This window comes from Molothrus aeneus, chromosome 2, assembly GCF_037042795.1.
Source record: "Molothrus aeneus isolate 106 chromosome 2, BPBGC_Maene_1.0, whole genome shotgun sequence".
NCBI classification, from domain to species: domain Eukaryota; kingdom Metazoa; phylum Chordata; class Aves; order Passeriformes; family Icteridae; genus Molothrus; species Molothrus aeneus.
In genome coordinates, this window is record NC_089647.1 from 111,093,976 (window position 1) to 111,112,239 (window position 18,264).

Below are 18,264 nucleotides of genomic sequence, written 5' to 3' on the forward strand. Positions count from 1 at the left end.
CACATGTTTATGTCTTTTACTGCTCTTTAAGAAAAAAAGGGGGATGGACTAGTCTTATTTAGTTTTTTACTGTAGGAAAGTGAAATTAAATATAACTGTATTGAAGAGTGAAATACTGTTGTTTATATACACACATATGTATTTCTATATATGCATATATGTATATAAATAAATAAACATTTATATACGTACATATATAAAGACATACACATGTGATTTGAGTTTGCCTGGCCAAACACTAAATTGCAGACTATCCCTCTGGAGATAAAGCTATTTTTTTGACCTTTTCCAACCTTCCCATGGCTGTTGAACTGAGGAATGTGGCAGCAGTGTCAAGTCTGTGTCATGCCTCCATCATGGGACTTTGAGTGTCGTTCAGCCCACAAGAATAGCTCACTATATGCTCTACACAGAAAAAATAAATAAATATAAATGGGACTGTACTGAATCAGTGGATTTAAAAATCTTTGTGTGTCAAAAATTCACTTTTGATGTCAGTCCAGCCAAGTACGGTCTCATGGTCATATGCCTCTCACAGTCAACTTCCACCTTGAGAGAGTCATGAAACCCTGCTGCAAATGAGCCGTTCTGTGGTTTAAGAATGCATTCAGAATTTAGGCTGAGTGTTGTCAGAGCCATTATTTAGGATGTTTGAGTTCTGAGAAAGCATCAGTTCCCGTGCACCTCCATTCATGCTTTGCCTAGACACAGCGAAGTCCTTTTCAGGGGCATCACTGCAGTCCAGAGAAATCTGGGCACCTTGAGTGTAGAGATGGACTTGTCATAGCCTGAACTGTGCTCCTCTTTTAGCTCTCCTTTCATCCATCAAGAGAGAGTGAACTGTATTTACAAATACCAGAATTAGCTGCACCATGTGATTAGTTAAGCCCTTTTTTAAAAACATGTGGGCTGGCCCCCTCTCCACCACAAGCCTTATAAATAACTTGCTTCCTGGCTGCTGTGTTGACAAACTGAGCTCCTTCCACCACCCCTGCCACCCCCACCTTCTCCCTTCACCAACACATGCTACTTCTCCCAGGACTTCAAAGTTTATTTATCAAGCATTTTTGAGGGGTGGGAGGTGAGCAGGAGGGAGGAAAGAACAATCAGATTGTTCCAAAAATCAAAACCATCAATTAAAACCAAATCCTTTCTTATTGCATAGTGGGACACACAGGAACTAAGCCCCAACGTATTTTGAAAGTAACACGAAGGTTAGCATGGAGTTGCTCAGGAAATCTTGAACTTCAGGAATCCTGCAGGACTTTTCAGGTGGCGTTGAGTGGACTGAAATCCACCCAGGTTCGGCACAGAGCCAGACACTTCCAGCCCTGTCCTGCTTGTCTGGCTCAGTGATGCTCACTCAAATTCCCATTCCCAGGCTTTGCAGTCTTACTTAAAGGCCAGCTAATGACTGGCCTCCTGAAAATCCCTCTCCAGTGCCAGTGATTTGATCTTCAGGATATTCAAAATGAAAATATCCCCCAATTTAAATGCAAAAGCCCTGCTTTATGCATGCATGCACAAACATAAAATACCTTCCAGCAAATGCTTCACGTCCAGTGCGTTACGCACAGGGCTGAAGTTTTTTGGGGTTTTTTTTTCTGTCACAGCCATCAGGATCCAGGAATAAGCAGCAAGAAGTTTCAAGTGACCCACCACAAGCGTGTTAAATGCACAAACTTAGAGGCAAGGGGTTATCTCTGTCTCTTGTTTGGGAGTCTCCCAAATGCTGACTTGTTTTTTTACCTATACGAGGCATCTGATGTCACTCCCGTGTGTGGGTGGAAAATGCTGTACAAAGGTTAAACAAGTTCTTTCATCCTTGCTCATGAAAGTAGGCTCATATTGCATTTCCAGTAACTAAGTGCATTACTATAACAGGTTGGGGATTTACTTTCTGCGTGCGTCTGTACCTCTGGTGACTAACTGGCCATGTGCTCTCCCCACTCATGATGATGTTGCTTAAATTATTGCTTAATCTGAATGCTCTGTTGGCCAGAGTTCAGAAAGGTACTGCAGCCAACATTTCCCGCTATCAGTGAGCAGCCTTTCAGGCACAGCACCACAGAACCTGCTCTGCAGGCTACAGAAATGAACTTTTTAGAAATAAAGTGTAAAGACTGCATCCCATAACACAGCTTGTTTCTTCAGCCAAGTACTCAAACAGAAAGATGTCACTGAGTTTAACATAGGAGCACGGGAAAAATCACACTGGTGGTAGCTAACTATTAAGCAAAAGCTTATGAATTTTGCTCAATGGAGGCCTGAAAGAATCTAGAACCACTGGAGTTACCTCTGCGGATATTATGCAAAAAAGCCTCTGATAAAGTGATATTTTTTTTTCCCAGAAAGGCTGTTTAACACATGGCAGCCCAGGATGCTGGAGAAAGCCTCCTCATGGCTGAAATAAGCAGGCCATGCACAGGTTGCACCCAGAGGTGCAGCTGGAGGCTGAGGAGCTTGACGTGAGTCATTTTTTGCCAGCGTAGCTCCCGTGCTGCAGGAGGGGAGGTGTATCAGCACAGAGGTGTATCAGCACAGAGATCATCTCAGCTACTTCAGGGAGGCTCTCAGCCTCCCACACTCTGCCAGCTCCACCTTGGCCAGCCAGTTCAGAGGAGCTCAGATGTGTCTGCACGAGCCCCATGAGCTGGAGCACAGCACAGAGGTGTGAGGTGAAGAGTAAGAACAAAAAACCCAGGTGGCCTGGCAGAAACTGAGCAGAAACTGGGGTGTCTCATGTCTTCTTGCAGGGCTACTGATGGAAATGAACCTGAGAAAGGGATGTGTGATAATGTGGGAGCATCTGCAGAACACACACAGGATCACAGAGTTGTTTGAGTTGGAAAAGGCATCAGTTTCACCTGAACACCTTCCAGATCTACCACCAAACCATGTCCCTCAGTGCCATGCTTGCACTTTCATATAAAAATAATTCATATATTATATAGTAGACCAATTTTTGGTCTTTTAAATACCTTCAGGGTTGGTGACTCCACCACTTCCCTGGGCAGCTTGTTTCAATGCTTGACAACCTGTTTCTGTGAAGACATATTTCCTAATATCCAATCTAAACCTCCCCTTGCTTCTCTCATCCTCTAATTTTTTTCTTGAGAGAAGAGACCAATGGCTACTTGCTCAAAACCTCCTGTCAGGGAGTTTTACCAAGTGTAAGGTCCCACCTGAGCCTCCTTTTATCCAGGCTAAACACCCCCAGCTCCCTCAGCCACGGACCATGAGATTTGTACTCCATCCCCTTCCCCAGCTCCATTGCCCTTCTCGGGACACACTCCAGAGCCTCAAAGTCTTTATTGTTGTGAGGGGACCAGAACTGAACACATTATTGGCTGAAACTGAAGAAAAACATGGTGACAACCCTAACAATGCCAGGTGAATGGCAGCCCAGTACAAGCATTGACAATTAGTAAGAATTTAGAAAGTCAAAGGCACTTTATTGACTTATAAACTGCTACACTCTGGAAAAGGCTTGGTTCACTCCTGATGACAGCTCTGCAGGAAAGCTTCTGTAGGGTGTGGAATCTGTGGGAAAAAAAAATGACAAATTGTGTATTATGAGGTGCAAGACAGGGTGGAAAACATTACAAACAGCATAATGTGATAGGAAAATGAATAATGCACTGCCAACAGGGACACTGTTCAGTTTTGGTCAGTGCTTTTAGAGGAGATAATACAACAACAGAGGGGATTCAGATAAAAATAATTAAAATAAATAGAGGAATGAAGAATTTTCTATGTGAAAAGATAAAAAGGATTAGGTCCATTTAATTTAAAGACAAAATAAGAAGAAATATATTAGAGGTTTCAATATAATAAGTCTAATACAAATTAAATATCCTGTGCTCCTATTCAATGTTTCTCTCATTCAAAAAGGTGGAAATGTTACATAATAAAAATCCATAAGGAGTGATAAAAGACTGCATTTTTTCTCACAACACCAATACAAAACCATTCTCTGAAATTCTTTGTTCTAGCAAAATTAAAATGGACTGAATGCATATGAAGAAAGCTGGAATATGCAAATTCATGGAGTTCAAGAAATATTTTTCAGTAAGTTGTAAACACCAAACAAATCTCTGGATTAAACACATCCTGCTCTGATATCCTACCAATTCCAGCATACACTCAGGAGAGGGAACAGAAAGCATGGGAGGGAGGGTGCCATGAAAATGGTTTTTCTAGAACAAATGGCATTATGGCTTTGGATAGCTCATGCCCTGTTAATACTAGGCCTAAGTTGTTCATGAAGGCAAGATCCATCCTTTTCCAATGGCAAAGCTTCTGGCCCTATCCTTGCTCTTCTGTAAGCTCATGAACTTTAAACTCTGTATGTTTGAGTGTGGAAAACCCACTGCCAGTGCCGACCCAAATCACGCCTGCCCAGTGCCTCAGGCTGGGATAACACACAGGAGAAAATCCACTTCTGGTGTGAAAGGGAAAAAAATATTTGCCTGATAAATTATTTAAAAACAAATAATAATTCTGAGAGCTATTTGTAACTGGAAAAAAACTAACAAGTCCCAGCAGAGACAGACTGGCAGGCAGAGAGTGGAGAAAACATTGCAGAGCTAATTAATTTATTACATAAATCCATAGCTTAACAAGTGATTAGCACTCAATATAAATGCCATAAGCAAAAAAAAAAAAAAAGGAACATTAGAGCTTTCAGGAGCATCAACCAGCATCCTTTTGGGAGGGTAGGACCAGCACAGTATCGAACCTTCAGGAATGAGTGGCTCATAACACACTGCATGGAGTGGCCGGATTTTTCCAAAACCAGAAGCTCTTCCTTCCCCATAGCTTAAAAAGCCAACAAAACAAACCAAACCCCAAAAATCTCCAAGCCCACATGCAGAACAATGAGGGAGAGAGAGAGTAAAAAAAAAAAAAAAAAAAATTTAAACCCCCTGGTCTTCGTAACCCAGTTCCTCCTACATGCATTTCCCACAAACTGTCAACATCCCACAGGAATCTACCCACGTTACACATCACAGCACAATGCTCCCAACAAAGGCAGCTCAACCCATGATGTTCCAGGCAGCCTTTCAAACCGCCTTCAGTGCAAGCTCCCCAGCTCTGTAATTAGGTGTTAAGTTTGATCAATCCGGGGATTTTTGCAGGCAGAGGATTCTTTGGCTGTTCAGGGTGATTTATGCCTGCATGGTCTGGCTGGAAGGAACAAAGGTTTGTCCCATGAAGAGAATGAGACTTTCCATACTTCTAGTGAAGCAATTAAACATATGTTCGGGTTCACTCCTATTTAAAACAGCCTTTAATCAAGCGTGGGGACCTCAGTGGTCCTGTCAGTTCCACAGAACTCAAACAGGCAGGTGACTGCTTGCCTAAACAGGCTTTAATTTATAAACATCAATAATAATGTTAATCATCATTATCATAACAACATCTGCTCTGTTTGGCTTTACATGACAACACCAGACTTCAGGAGGGAACTATGATAAATTAAAAGCACAGGTTCTTGCCATAAACAGAGCTGGGGAGACAACACTGGGGATAACACTGATCCTTGCCAGTAGGGTTTTCTTTGGTACATGGCAGGGTGTTGCAGGGTTAAAATGGCCATTCAAAATATTGCTTTGGTGTGTGATTAACTCTGAGCAAGTGAATGTTCCTACTGACCCTGAGAACTGAAGGGTGTGTCTTATGCTGCATTTCAGTCTCCAAAATCAGGGGTTTGGACAAAAGAAGGTGGAAAATATCATTTTAGGACACCAGCAGGTAAAAGACAAAATATAAGAGAAACTTTTAGGGCCATGTTAGTTGCCCAGCATGTTTTCATGTTTTACTAATCATTACATTGGTAGTGTTGAGAGAGTTGCCGCTAATGACTCTTCTACTCCAAACTCTGTGCCCAGAATGGGAATGACAACAAATTTGGCAATCAATTCTCGAAGTTTCAGCACCAATCATGTTTGGCACAACTCACTAATCTAAACATGCATCTGCCTCTGTTTTCACCACACATACCTTAATTACCACAAAACCTGATTTACATCGTTATCTCTCAGGTGCATTCAATGTCTTCCTGCAGCCCCTTTCAACTTCCAGATGTACTTTGGATACACCATCAGCCAGACAACACATTGTGGCTCTTTGGTTTCCAGCGCTCTGTTAAAACTGATACTCTGATATTCCTTTTATTTTAGTTTAGTTTAGTTTAGTTTATTCTATTTTATTTTATTTTATTTCTTTTTCTCCCCATAACTTTCAGTTAGCAATTATGAGAGCAGTACAGAGCCATGGGCATGGAGAACTCAGTGGTGTTCAGGGACAGCTGCCACACTGCAGGTGACTGTCTGACCACTGTGATAAAGAACAACAGTTCTGCTTACTGTAGAAGAGTTTTCCAGGTGAATTTTTGTTTTTATAATTCTAATCTTTACTCACATTTTCTTGTCTTCCTAAGAAAAATTACAGCATTTTATTACTGGTTGATTTTCTGAAGTAACTTTGTTTTTGCAGTTGCATGCGATACAACCAAAATCTTTGCATCTGCTATGTATATGGGCATGTATATAAATACAGATACATGCACAATAACACATGTGGAGGTATCTTGATTATGCTCATTTGGGGGAAATATTCAAAATTACAAAAGAGCAAATTCAGCGGTTAAAAGACATATTTTAACTGGGACATGGTGCAATTCTTCCCTCTGATCTCTACTGTGACCTTATGCAAACCACATTATTTCAGGAAATGTTCTGATCTTTCTAGTCAATGATTGTGAAGCAACATTTCAAAGGAGGGTTTTCAGGCATATTACAGTTTCTTATTCCATGGAAATGCAAGGGAGGAGGAAAAGCACTCTTATCTTACGTAATCATTCAACACTTGTATTAATGATATATTCATACACCTAAGAACTTTCTGGGGTTTATTTTTATCTTAATATTAATGAAAAACACACTGAAAGACAAATCATAAAAATGAGAAGTTTAATGTCTGAATCATCACTGAAAGGACAGAGTGACAACATATGGATGGTCTATTAGATGGTTCTAAGCCTCTAAACCTTGGGACTGGCCTGAGTGGAGCATCAGACCTCTGAGTTCATGGTGATTTAAACATGAAACATCTGGGGTTTTAGACAATTGTGTCTAAAAAGTAAACCTTCAACTCCCTCCAATATAGTTATTTTTTAAAACATAATGGTTTTTGGTTCTTAAAGTACTTCTGCAGTATTTTGGAATAAGAGAGGTTGCAGTGGACCTTTGCCCAACAGACACATCTGGGAGGAGGATTTGGGGCCAAATTGTTCTGTGTTGGCTCCTCATAGCTTCACAACACTTGGTGTCATGCATTCCCATCCACTGGGTCCTCTGACTTTGTCAGCTCAGTTTTCCACACCCTTGTGAGCTGCTGTGCTTGAGGATGTGGCACAGGGGAGGAGGGGATAAGGTGGATGAGATCCACTGTGGCTCATCCCCACGTTACACTGGAGAGCTGCAGCAACGACAGACAGACAGACAGACAGACAGACAGACAGACATGTTCAGCCCACACCTTTGCCATTCAGTGGCCACAGCCCAGAGGAATCAGGAGAGGAGGGGACAGGTTGGGCAAAAAGCAAATGTGGGGATGCTGACCTTTTTGTTTGTTTTTGTTTGTTTGCTTTTTGTAAAACTCGTGGTGATAGAAAGCCAACATAAATTACAGTTACTCATCATATCTGCAATTATTAGGGGGAGCTGTTCCCAGTTTCAGTCCTAATTATGGTGCTAGTAATTTCAGATGTTTTTTTAAATCAGTGTGAGGGACTTCAAAAAAATCTCCCCATGAAAACAAGCAGTGACCATGAAGGTGTAAAATGAGATAATTACAGCCTGAAACAAAAGAAAAAAATGTTGGTATTCAATTACCTCACCGATAATTAAAACTTGCATCTGATGGCCTTAACTGAAGCATCTACTTAGGAACAGAAACCATTTTGTTCCTTGTTGGTCCCAATTTACATTCCTACAACAGTGTTGGAATAAAAAGAGAGGCCAGTGACCAAGTGGAGGTGTCTGTGCAGCCTTGAACCAAAACTCTCAGGATTTAAATTCCCTTTACTGCAACACGAACTTGGTTAGGGGTGATCGGCTCTTTGCTGTCATTCACAACAGAAACAGCCAAGCTCAGGTTCAAGAGGCTTGAGAGCTCTCTCAAAAGGCTCTTCAGGCCCACGTGCCTTTCTCTGACTCCGTGGTGGGAGAGCAGTGGGCTCCTCAAGCTCTCCAGAGCTGCTGCAGCACACCTGTCATTGAAAACCTCCAACAGGGAGGATGAACAGCAAAACTGCTTCCATTTTTCAGGTGGAAAATAGTCCATTGTCAACAGACTCCTCCACAGAAAGCAAAGAAGATCACCAGCAGAGCACTGTAGGGTGGTGAAGCCCCCACCCACAGCAGGTACAGCATCTGTCTGAGCACCAGCAAGGGAACCTGAGCCTTCCTTTGTTTGCTTTCTCCTCAAAAGGTGTGTTTGGAGGCTGAAGCCCTCCAAGAACATTGAGGTGGGACCAGCCCATCCCGTCTGGGGGGACCCAGCAGCCAGACCCCAGGTATCTGCACCAGCTCCCAAAGGAAACTGTCAGGGCTGCACAGCAGAGAAGAATAAATAACACAAAAGGAGGAGGAAGAGCACTTATGAGAAACAACCTCCAAATGATCACATCTTGATGTATTTATTTACACTACTTTTCATAAATTCCACCAGCCACATCCTTAATCCCAAAGATTCTAAACTATGCAGCAGAGCCATTATTTTCCCTGGACAAGGATACATTAATTTTCAAGTTCGTTCCTTGGAAACCCTTCTACAATTAAGTCCTTATTAAAACCTTTCAGAATAAATAACAGGTAAACTTAGAGCAGGCTCCCTCCATGTTTTGCCAGTAGAAATGAAAGTGCTGTGTGTCCTGAGGGACAAGTGATTTGTTGCCAATAACTTAACAGAGTGCTCCTTACAAAAATATTCTCTCTTCTTCCTTAATAAGGTCCATGTCCCAGGTGTCTGCTCATGCACATTCCTAAAGTGGATGGGTAAGAGGCTGGGCAATCTCTGCTTCTTCAGGATTTTTAAAATACCCTTTTAAACAAAAGATCTTTTAAAATTAATTCATGCCAAAAAGAAGGCAATACCTCCTCTTTTAATGCCCTTAACTCTGCAGGAAAACAAATGGTTCCACAGAACACTAGCAGCAATCAAAGGGCAAACTACCTATAGTTAATCAAAGTAAACATTACAAAGGACAAAAATTTGGTTTCTCTTACAGTAAATGGATGTATATAGATGTCTACTTGGGTAAATCGGCTTCTCAGAAGGTTGGGGTTTTTTCTGGAGAACACCCATAAAACTTGGAAATACATATTTTTATGTCCTACTGTGTAGTCACTCATAAACTTCATGTACATTTACTGTAAAAGTACCATTGCCACTGATTACTACTGACTTATTGCAAGCCAAAAATTTCTTTTAAACAATCTCATAAGGACTATATTTGCAATATTTTAAACAGCTAAAGTTAATGATCAGAGATGGAATTAAATGGAGCCATTATTTGAAAGCTCTGCTACCATGCAAGGTACTTTTCTCACAATATGCTCATCCCAGCCATGCTGGCCCCCTTTCTGCAAATTCTTTTCCTGCATTGTTCTAGCCCAGCAGTCATTCTGCATATTGACGTTCCTGTGCAAATAGACACGCTTAGAAATGAGGTTCCTTGGCATTTCCTGAACTTCAGAGTGTTTTCAAGTGCACTTCCTAATGCCTTTTACACTTGAGAAAGACTCGTGTAGTTTTAAAGAAGAAATATGAATTCTCATGGCATGAACACATGCTCTGTGGTGAATATAGATTTTGCAATGTGTGCCATGCTATCCACTCAGAATGTGCTGCTGCTGTAGAGAGTCACATGCTTGCTTCTCTTGAATAGAATTATGCTGTGAATAAGTCACTGTGAATCAAAGTGTCTCCTAAACCAATAAAGTACTGTACAACAAGCTCAGTAACAACAGAACAGGGGTTCAAAGGGTTGCAAGCATTAAATAAAATGTTGAGATGGAGGTGGTCAAACACACAAGGGGATGTTGAACCCTAAAGTCTTTAAGAAACTTTTAGCCTGGTTTAATTACTCAGGAAAGATATTTTAATGCTGCTTTCCAAGAGGTCTTTATCTTGCTGCATGTTATCTTCCCAATAAATTTCTCTTGCCCCTCAGGCCAAATCATTTCAGTAGGAGTGCATTGATCAAGTAGTGTAACGATTCTCTTCCCCCGCACCTGACATTTCTACCATTTCATTTTTACAGGTTTTTCTTTGATTTTCTCAATCATTAGCTGGTTTTAGATCTGTGAGAGTGTATGACAAAACAGAGGGGATGCATACTCGGGTTTATTCAGCACAGCTCTATCATCCTGGTTTTACACCAACATAAAATTGGTTTAACACAGTGATAAACCAGGCCTGTAACAGCCAGTCCTTCATATCTCAGGAAGACAGAATTAATCTCTGGGTTTTGGGTACCCTTAGCTACTACATAGTTGCTCTCATAGTTGCTTTTTGTTTCATAATTAAGCTCACTGCTCTGTTTTGCCAGTCCCTCACATCTTGTGGAAGCCTGTGTGATATCCAGTGCACAGAAGCCTGAATGTGCTTAGTTTTGAGAATATTCATCAGACTGGGGGTTTTGGGTTTGCAGACTCCCTGTCAAAGGTATCTCACAGCTGTGGCTTGATAAACTCAAAAGCTCGCGTTTGCTCATCATCCAGAAGGAAAGCAAACTGAATTGATACATGCAGCTCAAGAAAGAAGTTTTTATAAGGCAGATGCAGAAAGACAGTTCTGGCTTCTGGGATGCCTGTGTGAACAGGAAGGATACCTCTCATCATGCCAGGGTTTGATGAGTGCCACTGCACTGAGCCCGACTCTCTTCCAGCAATGTTTCGACATCCAGGCAGCCATGGCTGTTAGAGCTGCAGTTTTGTGATAGCTGTCACAAGAGTTTTGTTTTCAGCTGGCTTCGTGTGTTTTTAAATCCATCCACAGCTCTTGCCATAAGGAGACATTTGTTTAAGAGAAGAAAGATGTGCTGAGTGATGTGGGAAGAGGGACACTGTGAACACATTCAGAGGGGCTCTCAAAGATGCCAACCCCACAGCTACAGCTCATGATCTCTTCTGGATAGCTCAGGGGCCCTTCCAAAGTATCTCAAGCCATCTGTATCCTGTCTACCTGCTGTGGTTCCATGTCCCTGCCCTGCCTGCTCCCTCCTGTCAGTGTGGGTGGGCTCTTGCCTGCCCACCCAGCAGTGAAATGCATTTCTGCCAGCGCAGCTGAAACAAGGACTGCCAGGAAGTGTCAGGTTTTTGTCAAATGCAGCTCCTGCAGCTGCTGGGGCTGGTGCAAGGACAGGACAGGAGTATGGGACAGGAGCAGGCAGGACATCAAGCTGCCAGTGAGCTTCATCTTCTGGTTATGGTTTCACATCTCACTGAGCCCTGCCAAGGAAGAGAGAGGAGACCCTGATCCTCACCCTCTCTCCTCCCCCAGCCTGCCCCATTCCCTTGGGGTGGTTCTAGAGATCAGGTAGCCCTGGGGCAAATCAATGCAGAGAATTGACCTGGTGGGAATCCAACACCTCAGATAAATAAATATGCAAGTAAAAAACAATTTACTGCCAGATATGTCAGCCTGTCAAGTGAGAGGGCTCGCCCTGAGGCCACACAATTTCCAAAGCCAATATGGGGAGGGAGAAGGGTGCCTGCAGCTGGGGAGAAAGGGCAGGGGAGATGGAGCAGGACCTTTCTTTTCAGTGAAAGGTGGGCTCTGACTTGGCAGGGCTGCTGTTAGTATAAACACACCCCCTCTGGTTCTGTACCACCTGTGAATAGAAGGTGGTACAGAACCTTAGAATAGAAGGGGGCTTAACAGGGGACAAAATTCATAGAGAAACATTTTAGTTGCTGGAGATTCATTTATCTGGGTTGATTGATTAATTGGCAGAAAGAAATAGACTTCTCTGGACAAGTGGTTATGTTATCTCAGTTGAGAGATTACCTTATCTCAGTTATATCAGATTACTTTATCTTAGTTGTGATCATGGAAGGAGCCCAAAGACATCTACAACTACCTGAGAGGAGGCTGCAGTGAGCTGGGGTCTGTGTCCTCTGCCATGTCTCAAGTGAAAGGACAAGAGGGGAATAGCCTGAAGTTGCACCAGGGGAGGTTCAGGTTAGATACTAGTGAAGAAATTCACTGACACAGTGATCAGGCAGTGGAATAAATTGCCCAAGGAGTTGGTGGAGTCTCTGGAAGTGTTCAAGAACCATCTGGATGTGACACCTGGGGACATGGTTTAGGGGTGATTATGGTGGTGCTGGGTTGCTAGTGGGACTGGATGAACTTGCAGGTCTCTTCCAACCTTGATGATTCTGTAATTACGCCCTCCAGGGACAAGGCTGCTCTGTGGAAATCTGTAATAGCGATGTTTTTTGTCTTGTCCATCACCTGGAGTTCTCTCTTAGAGGGCTGAAGGCTGGCAGGGTGACCCACTGGATGTGGGCTGGCTGCCTCACCTCCTGGCAGCCCCTGGAGAAGTCACCTGTGTGCTCAGAATCCCCTGACCCCACAGAACTAGGAAAACTCAGTTCCCTCTGCACGGCCAAAGAAGCAGAAATGAGGAGAGGGCAATAAAACCACTCTGCTATTGCTGCCACTGAAGTAAAGATAAAGAGTTAACAAAATTGTTGTTCTTCTTTATTTTTCAATGTGTGTATTTAAAAATAGGTAATATCTATGTGTATTTCAAAACAAAGAATATTTGTATTTAAATAAAATTACCCATGTTTTGTACTGCACGTTCATGGTGCTCACCTTGCATTTTCCCCATGAAAACATGCATGGTTTATCCTGACAAACCACTAGCCCTAGTAAGAGCAGATCCAAATCTTTGGCAGGAAATTATACTACATAATTTATAGCTATTTTATACTAAGTGTGAATATTTTCAGTCTAATGCAAGGTAGAAGAAAAGCCCCCACTGTTTTCCTAAATGGATAGGATCTTGCTAATTTAAGAAAATCAAAAATTATTTCTGAACATCTCATAGTAAAATTAAAATTCAAATAAAGGTAAAGAAACAAACTCTTTTAAACATTCTGCAAAGAAATTGCTGTATTCTGCTATTGTGGAATTTCACCAGGACTCACTGAATCCTTTCAATTCTCATTTTTTGTATAACCAGCTCTTTGTCCTCTAGCTTACACTGATCTGAATTTGCAGGGTTTGCTGCCACCTTTTTCAGTTATTGAATTCAGAAATATTCCTCTTTAAGCAATCTCACCTGTTCTAAGCATATTTTGAAATCATTTAACTGCCTATTAGTTAAACTAATAACTTCAGAATGGCTTTGCATGTGCAGTATGTAAACAGGTCCAGTTTTCTATCCTTAATAAACATACCTAATGATGTTGCTGAATATTTTGTGTCTCTGTGTGCATAGAAGAAAATGAACTCCAAAGTTGGTAACACTTGGAGAGCAAAAAAAAATGGCATCTTTTTTTCTGCTTTGTGAAATTCTTAGGTTTCAGCAGTCACGCACATGGTGCATATGGTCTGTCAGTATAATTTACCTGAGTTCATTCACCATTTTAGTCAGTGAAAAGCTCACCACCTGTGCTAGATGCTAAAATATTGATAAATAATATATGTGGAAATTAGTATTAATGTATAAGATGTTGCTATATTAATAAGTTCTCACTAGGCAGAAGGAATTTGTATAATTAAGATCATTTATCTGTAAAATGTGAGTGTTTGAAGTTGCCAGTGATATGTATCACAACATTATCAGAAATTATTAAAAAATCCACACTGAAAAAAAAGGAAGGGAGCAGTTCTCTACAGAGGCAAGACAATGGAACTCTGGAGATTCTGAAAATTCTTAAATGCTAGACACTCATATAAAATGTTTTGTTTATTCAAGATTTGTTATTTAACTCAAATAAAATGCTTTGTTTATTTAGATTTGCCATTCAATGTAAGTATGAAGACTGATAAGAATGTTATGTAAATAACTTGGTGAAACTTGCAGGACCCAGCATCATCTTATTTACTTGATGTCTGCTCAATGCCATGAGCATACAAGACCTGTGCTTTGTTTACAGGTCTGATGGATAATTCAGGGCAAGTAATTCCATCTCCTTGTGTCTTCATTTTTTCACCCTCATCTCTGTGCTGGAGGATACTGGGATGTAGTATTGGAAATATTAAGGGTTTAATTATCTCTTTCTGAGCATCACTGCTCTTACCTCAGAACAGCACAGAAGAGAAATGACAAATACATCCAGTATTACAGATTTCTTTGACCCCCCTTGGAAGACAAAAAAGTTAGTTAAAAGGTGTTGCTCATTGACACATAAGGGTGAAATTCTAGTTCCTTTAAAGAAGATGTAGGTTTGCCACCATCCTCAACAGGGCTGGGTTTCATCTGTCTTTGATGGGATTTTGCACACTGCCCCATTTCAAATTATATTTATTACATGTTTCACTAATATCTCTAATGTTTCACGCTTCACTAATTTTCACTAATACCTCTAATATTTCTCATGTTTCACTAATTTCAATAATATTCCCTTACAAATATAATTTGTGAGGGAAAACATCTCAACTTGGAAAACCTCTCCTCTGGAGAAATGTTATGCATGAAGAAGGTGACAAGGAGCAGCCATTTCATCCAGAAAGCTCTAACTATGAGAGTCTGGCTTTAAATTTATCACAGAAGAAATAAAATAGCCACCTAAACGGTGGGCATTGTTTCGACTCTAAAATATGCACCTTTGCTCCATGCCTTGGCTGCCACCAGGTATCAGATGCTGGTGGTGCTGCCCACGATGAACAGGCTGTTTTATTGCTGCTCCCTGCTTCTGTTTTTCCTGAGCTGCAGCAATGAAACAAGCAGGAAAGTTGTTTCTGCAAGGTGGAGTAGATATCTGTTGACATGCCTGCTGATTTTATGGTGGAGGAGAAGGAACAGACCTGCAACTGCTCGCTGTAGAACACTCTTAAACTTGCATTTATTTACATAGCATCTATGGCATTTAGCCCACTGAAGAGAACTGATTAGCAAGGAGGCTGTTAAACAGCAGTGCCATAGCAGGCACTGCACCGAGGATTAGAGGTTTATTTCACTAATTGCCCTCCTGGAGTCTTTATGAGTCAATTCTAAAAAAATAAAGGAGCGCTCCAAACTGTGTTTGGAATAAAAGCAGAGTGATGCTTTTCACAGCACAGAAATCCCATAGATGAGCTCTTTTAGAAATGGGTTTAGGATTTTGCAGCCAAATTTTTCCTCTCTGGTGAACTCTTGCTGTATCCCTGCTATGCTGTTTAACCCACAGCATACTGAAAACCAGACCTGCAGCAGACACATTAAGGATGATGTTGTCTTAGGATGTTGTCTAAGGACAACATTCTTAGGATGTTGCCTTGTCCACCTCAGCTGCCTGAGGTGTGTAGGAGCCACACACCTTTGTTCTGAAGAATTTTTTATCAGGAGAAGCAGAAATAAAGCCCTCACCTCTGTGGTTTTCAAAGCTAATCAGAAAAAGGGAGATGTGCACGCTGCACCCTTAAGAGCAGTGTTGGTACTCACACGAAAGGCTGCCCTGCTCCAGCTGCCTCCTGGAGGTTTCCAGGGCATGGACAGCACCACTAGAGGGCTCACAAAGTATTTAAAGGGTTATTACATGTGCTACATGAAAAATTCTCTCATTTTACTTTCTGTTCCCCCATTTGTACAAGTGACAAATTTCAGAACTGAACCTGCTAAAGAGTGCCTTCATTTTAAAGTCACCTCCATGCACTGCCACAGGTTCACCTCCACATGGGGACACTTCCACCTCCTGACCTCTCCTGGGTGAACAGGCCTTCCACAGAAAACAGTTTTGGCCTGATAATGCTGCAGTCACCAGCCAGAGGCAGCTGTTCTGCAAAGCAACACCTGCCCTTGCCAGGCTTCCAGAGGAATGGAGGAGCTCAGGCCACCAGATACAGCAATACAGCAAAATTGAGGTATTTTATATGTCAGTGCTTCAGGAAAAGAAAACCAAAAACTCCCATCATAAACTTATTTCCCTTCCTTTTCTTATAAATTCAGGGAAAACAGACTGTCAGGCATACAAAGGTTTTGTTATATTGTTCATGGGGTCAGGGAGGTTGGCCACCCCTACAATTAGATATGAAAGCTATTGTGGCTATAATAAATAATGTTAACTACCCCTGTGCAAAAATGTGTAAAAACACATTTCCTCTTAAGAATCAAGATCTATCTTTGTTGAAGGGAGAGAATACCAAACTAGAATAACGAGTTTTCTTTTTTGTCTTAGCCCTGAAGACCTTGTTACAACATTTGGTGTTGAGAGTAGAAATGTTCCAATACACAGCCCCAAACTAAAAAATGTGAAGGCAATAATCACAGGAGTATTTCAACGCTAACTGAAATTAATTTCCTTTTTTTTTTTTCCCTCTCTCTTTCTTTTCCCTTTCCTCTCTGAAACAGACTGCCAAGGGAATTATTATGATTACTCTGCATGTTTTGCAGATGGTTGGCTGCTGCACAGGGTTCTCAAGAGAGGTCAACATCCTATAGGATCCAGCTTGGATGCTGCCCTACAGACCAGCTGAGCTATGGAAGCCCTGAGTCAGCAAAGCTTTTGCTGACATGACTAATTAAAGTCTCTGGTACGTGTCACCTCCTCAAAGCTCAGACTGAAGCCCTTTCATGAGCTGGGACCTGATTTTACTCTCCTATTAAACCCAGTGGATGTACTCTGTTTCTAAGGAATGGAAGCTGAATTGGACTTTTAACTTTTAAAAATATTTATGTGTACATATGTGTATAAATAGATATTCACATAAAAGCTGTAACTCTGGTGTGTTCAGAAGCCATGTTCAAGGATGTTTTCAGGAGCTTCAGCTGAACCTCAAAAGGTTTATTTTAGGGATACTAGAGGAAAGGACATTGGTTATATCATGTCACTGCTGTGAGGACAGGAATTTTCCTGCTTTTTGGCTTTGCTATATGGCATTCAGTCAAACAGGTCAGAGAGACCATGGGGACAGGCTGATGGCAGACAGCAGGCTGTGTGTTCATTTAATCTGTAGCTTTTTGGGACATAATTGATGGATTTACCTTTCTGGTACAGTGAAGTGGAAGAGAAAAAGGGGCAATATTGACATAATCCTGCAATGCCCACCTGAAGGGTCCTCTGCTGTCTTCATGAATGCCAGAAATGTAAAACACTCTGCTTCCATGATTACACTGATTAAAGATCAAATCAGGAATAGCAGCTGCCCCAAAGGCTCTGGTTGGTTAGGATGCTCAAAACTGTTCCTCCTTTCAAAAATGAGAACAGTACAACAAACCCAGATTTCAGAAGCAAAGAAGGGCAAAGGATGAGCTGCTGCAGGTTGTCTTGGAGCCAACCAGCCCCCCTGACTGAACAAAAATTGCTGCTTTTACTGGGAGTTTGCTCCTGCACATGGCATCAACTCCAACTGCCCAGACCTTGGGGAAGGTCTCCAGGGCTTTACACTTAGAGGGAGATGAATAATTCTCTGCCATTTGAGGCCTTCAGAAGATCACTCCATTCTCCTCCATGTGCATCCTGAAAGAAAACTCCTGGAAATTCTGTCTTCATTACAGCAGGACCATCCTTCAGGACAGGAACATGACTCCCTGACACATCCATTTCACAGGGACAAATGCATGGAGGTGATAAAGCTGAATAAACAGTCTAAGATTTTCAAAGCCACCTTGAGTAAAAACTGGATTTTCATGTCCTTTAGGTAATTAGAGCCCCTGCCATCATAGTCTGAACTTCACCCACCCCAGCAGTCCCTGAAAATGTGGCATTATGCAAGTTTGAGTTTCAGATTTATTGTTTAAAGTATTTTGGAACCAGTGACTGGCATAGACACATCTCCTCATCTATGTTAACAAGTCACAGTTCCTATAATTTGGGGTTGCAGGCATCTTGGATTTCTAAAATACAAATTATATATTTATGTTAGAAATTGATGTGTTTAATATAATTTATTTCAAGGTGGGCTTTTTCATTTTGACCAATTTTCACAAAGTTGCACACCACTATTTATGCATGATGAGGCTGTATAGACCAATAAAAGCAAAAAAATTACAAGGTAATGTGATGATAAATTGATGATACATTCCTAACTCATGCT

General features: G+C 41.5%; 1 long non-coding RNA gene across 1 annotated transcript in view; it reads right to left on the reverse strand.

Moving 5' to 3' along the window:
• Positions 1-3,452: 3,452 nt before the first annotated feature.
• LOC136571313 (uncharacterized) overlaps positions 3,453-18,264 on the reverse strand; it is a 123,288-nt gene continuing 108,476 nt past the window's right edge. The window contains exon 3 of the long non-coding RNA XR_010785697.1: positions 3,453-3,543. This is a non-coding gene — a long non-coding RNA (uncharacterized lncRNA). The remainder of the gene's footprint in view (positions 3,544-18,264) is intronic.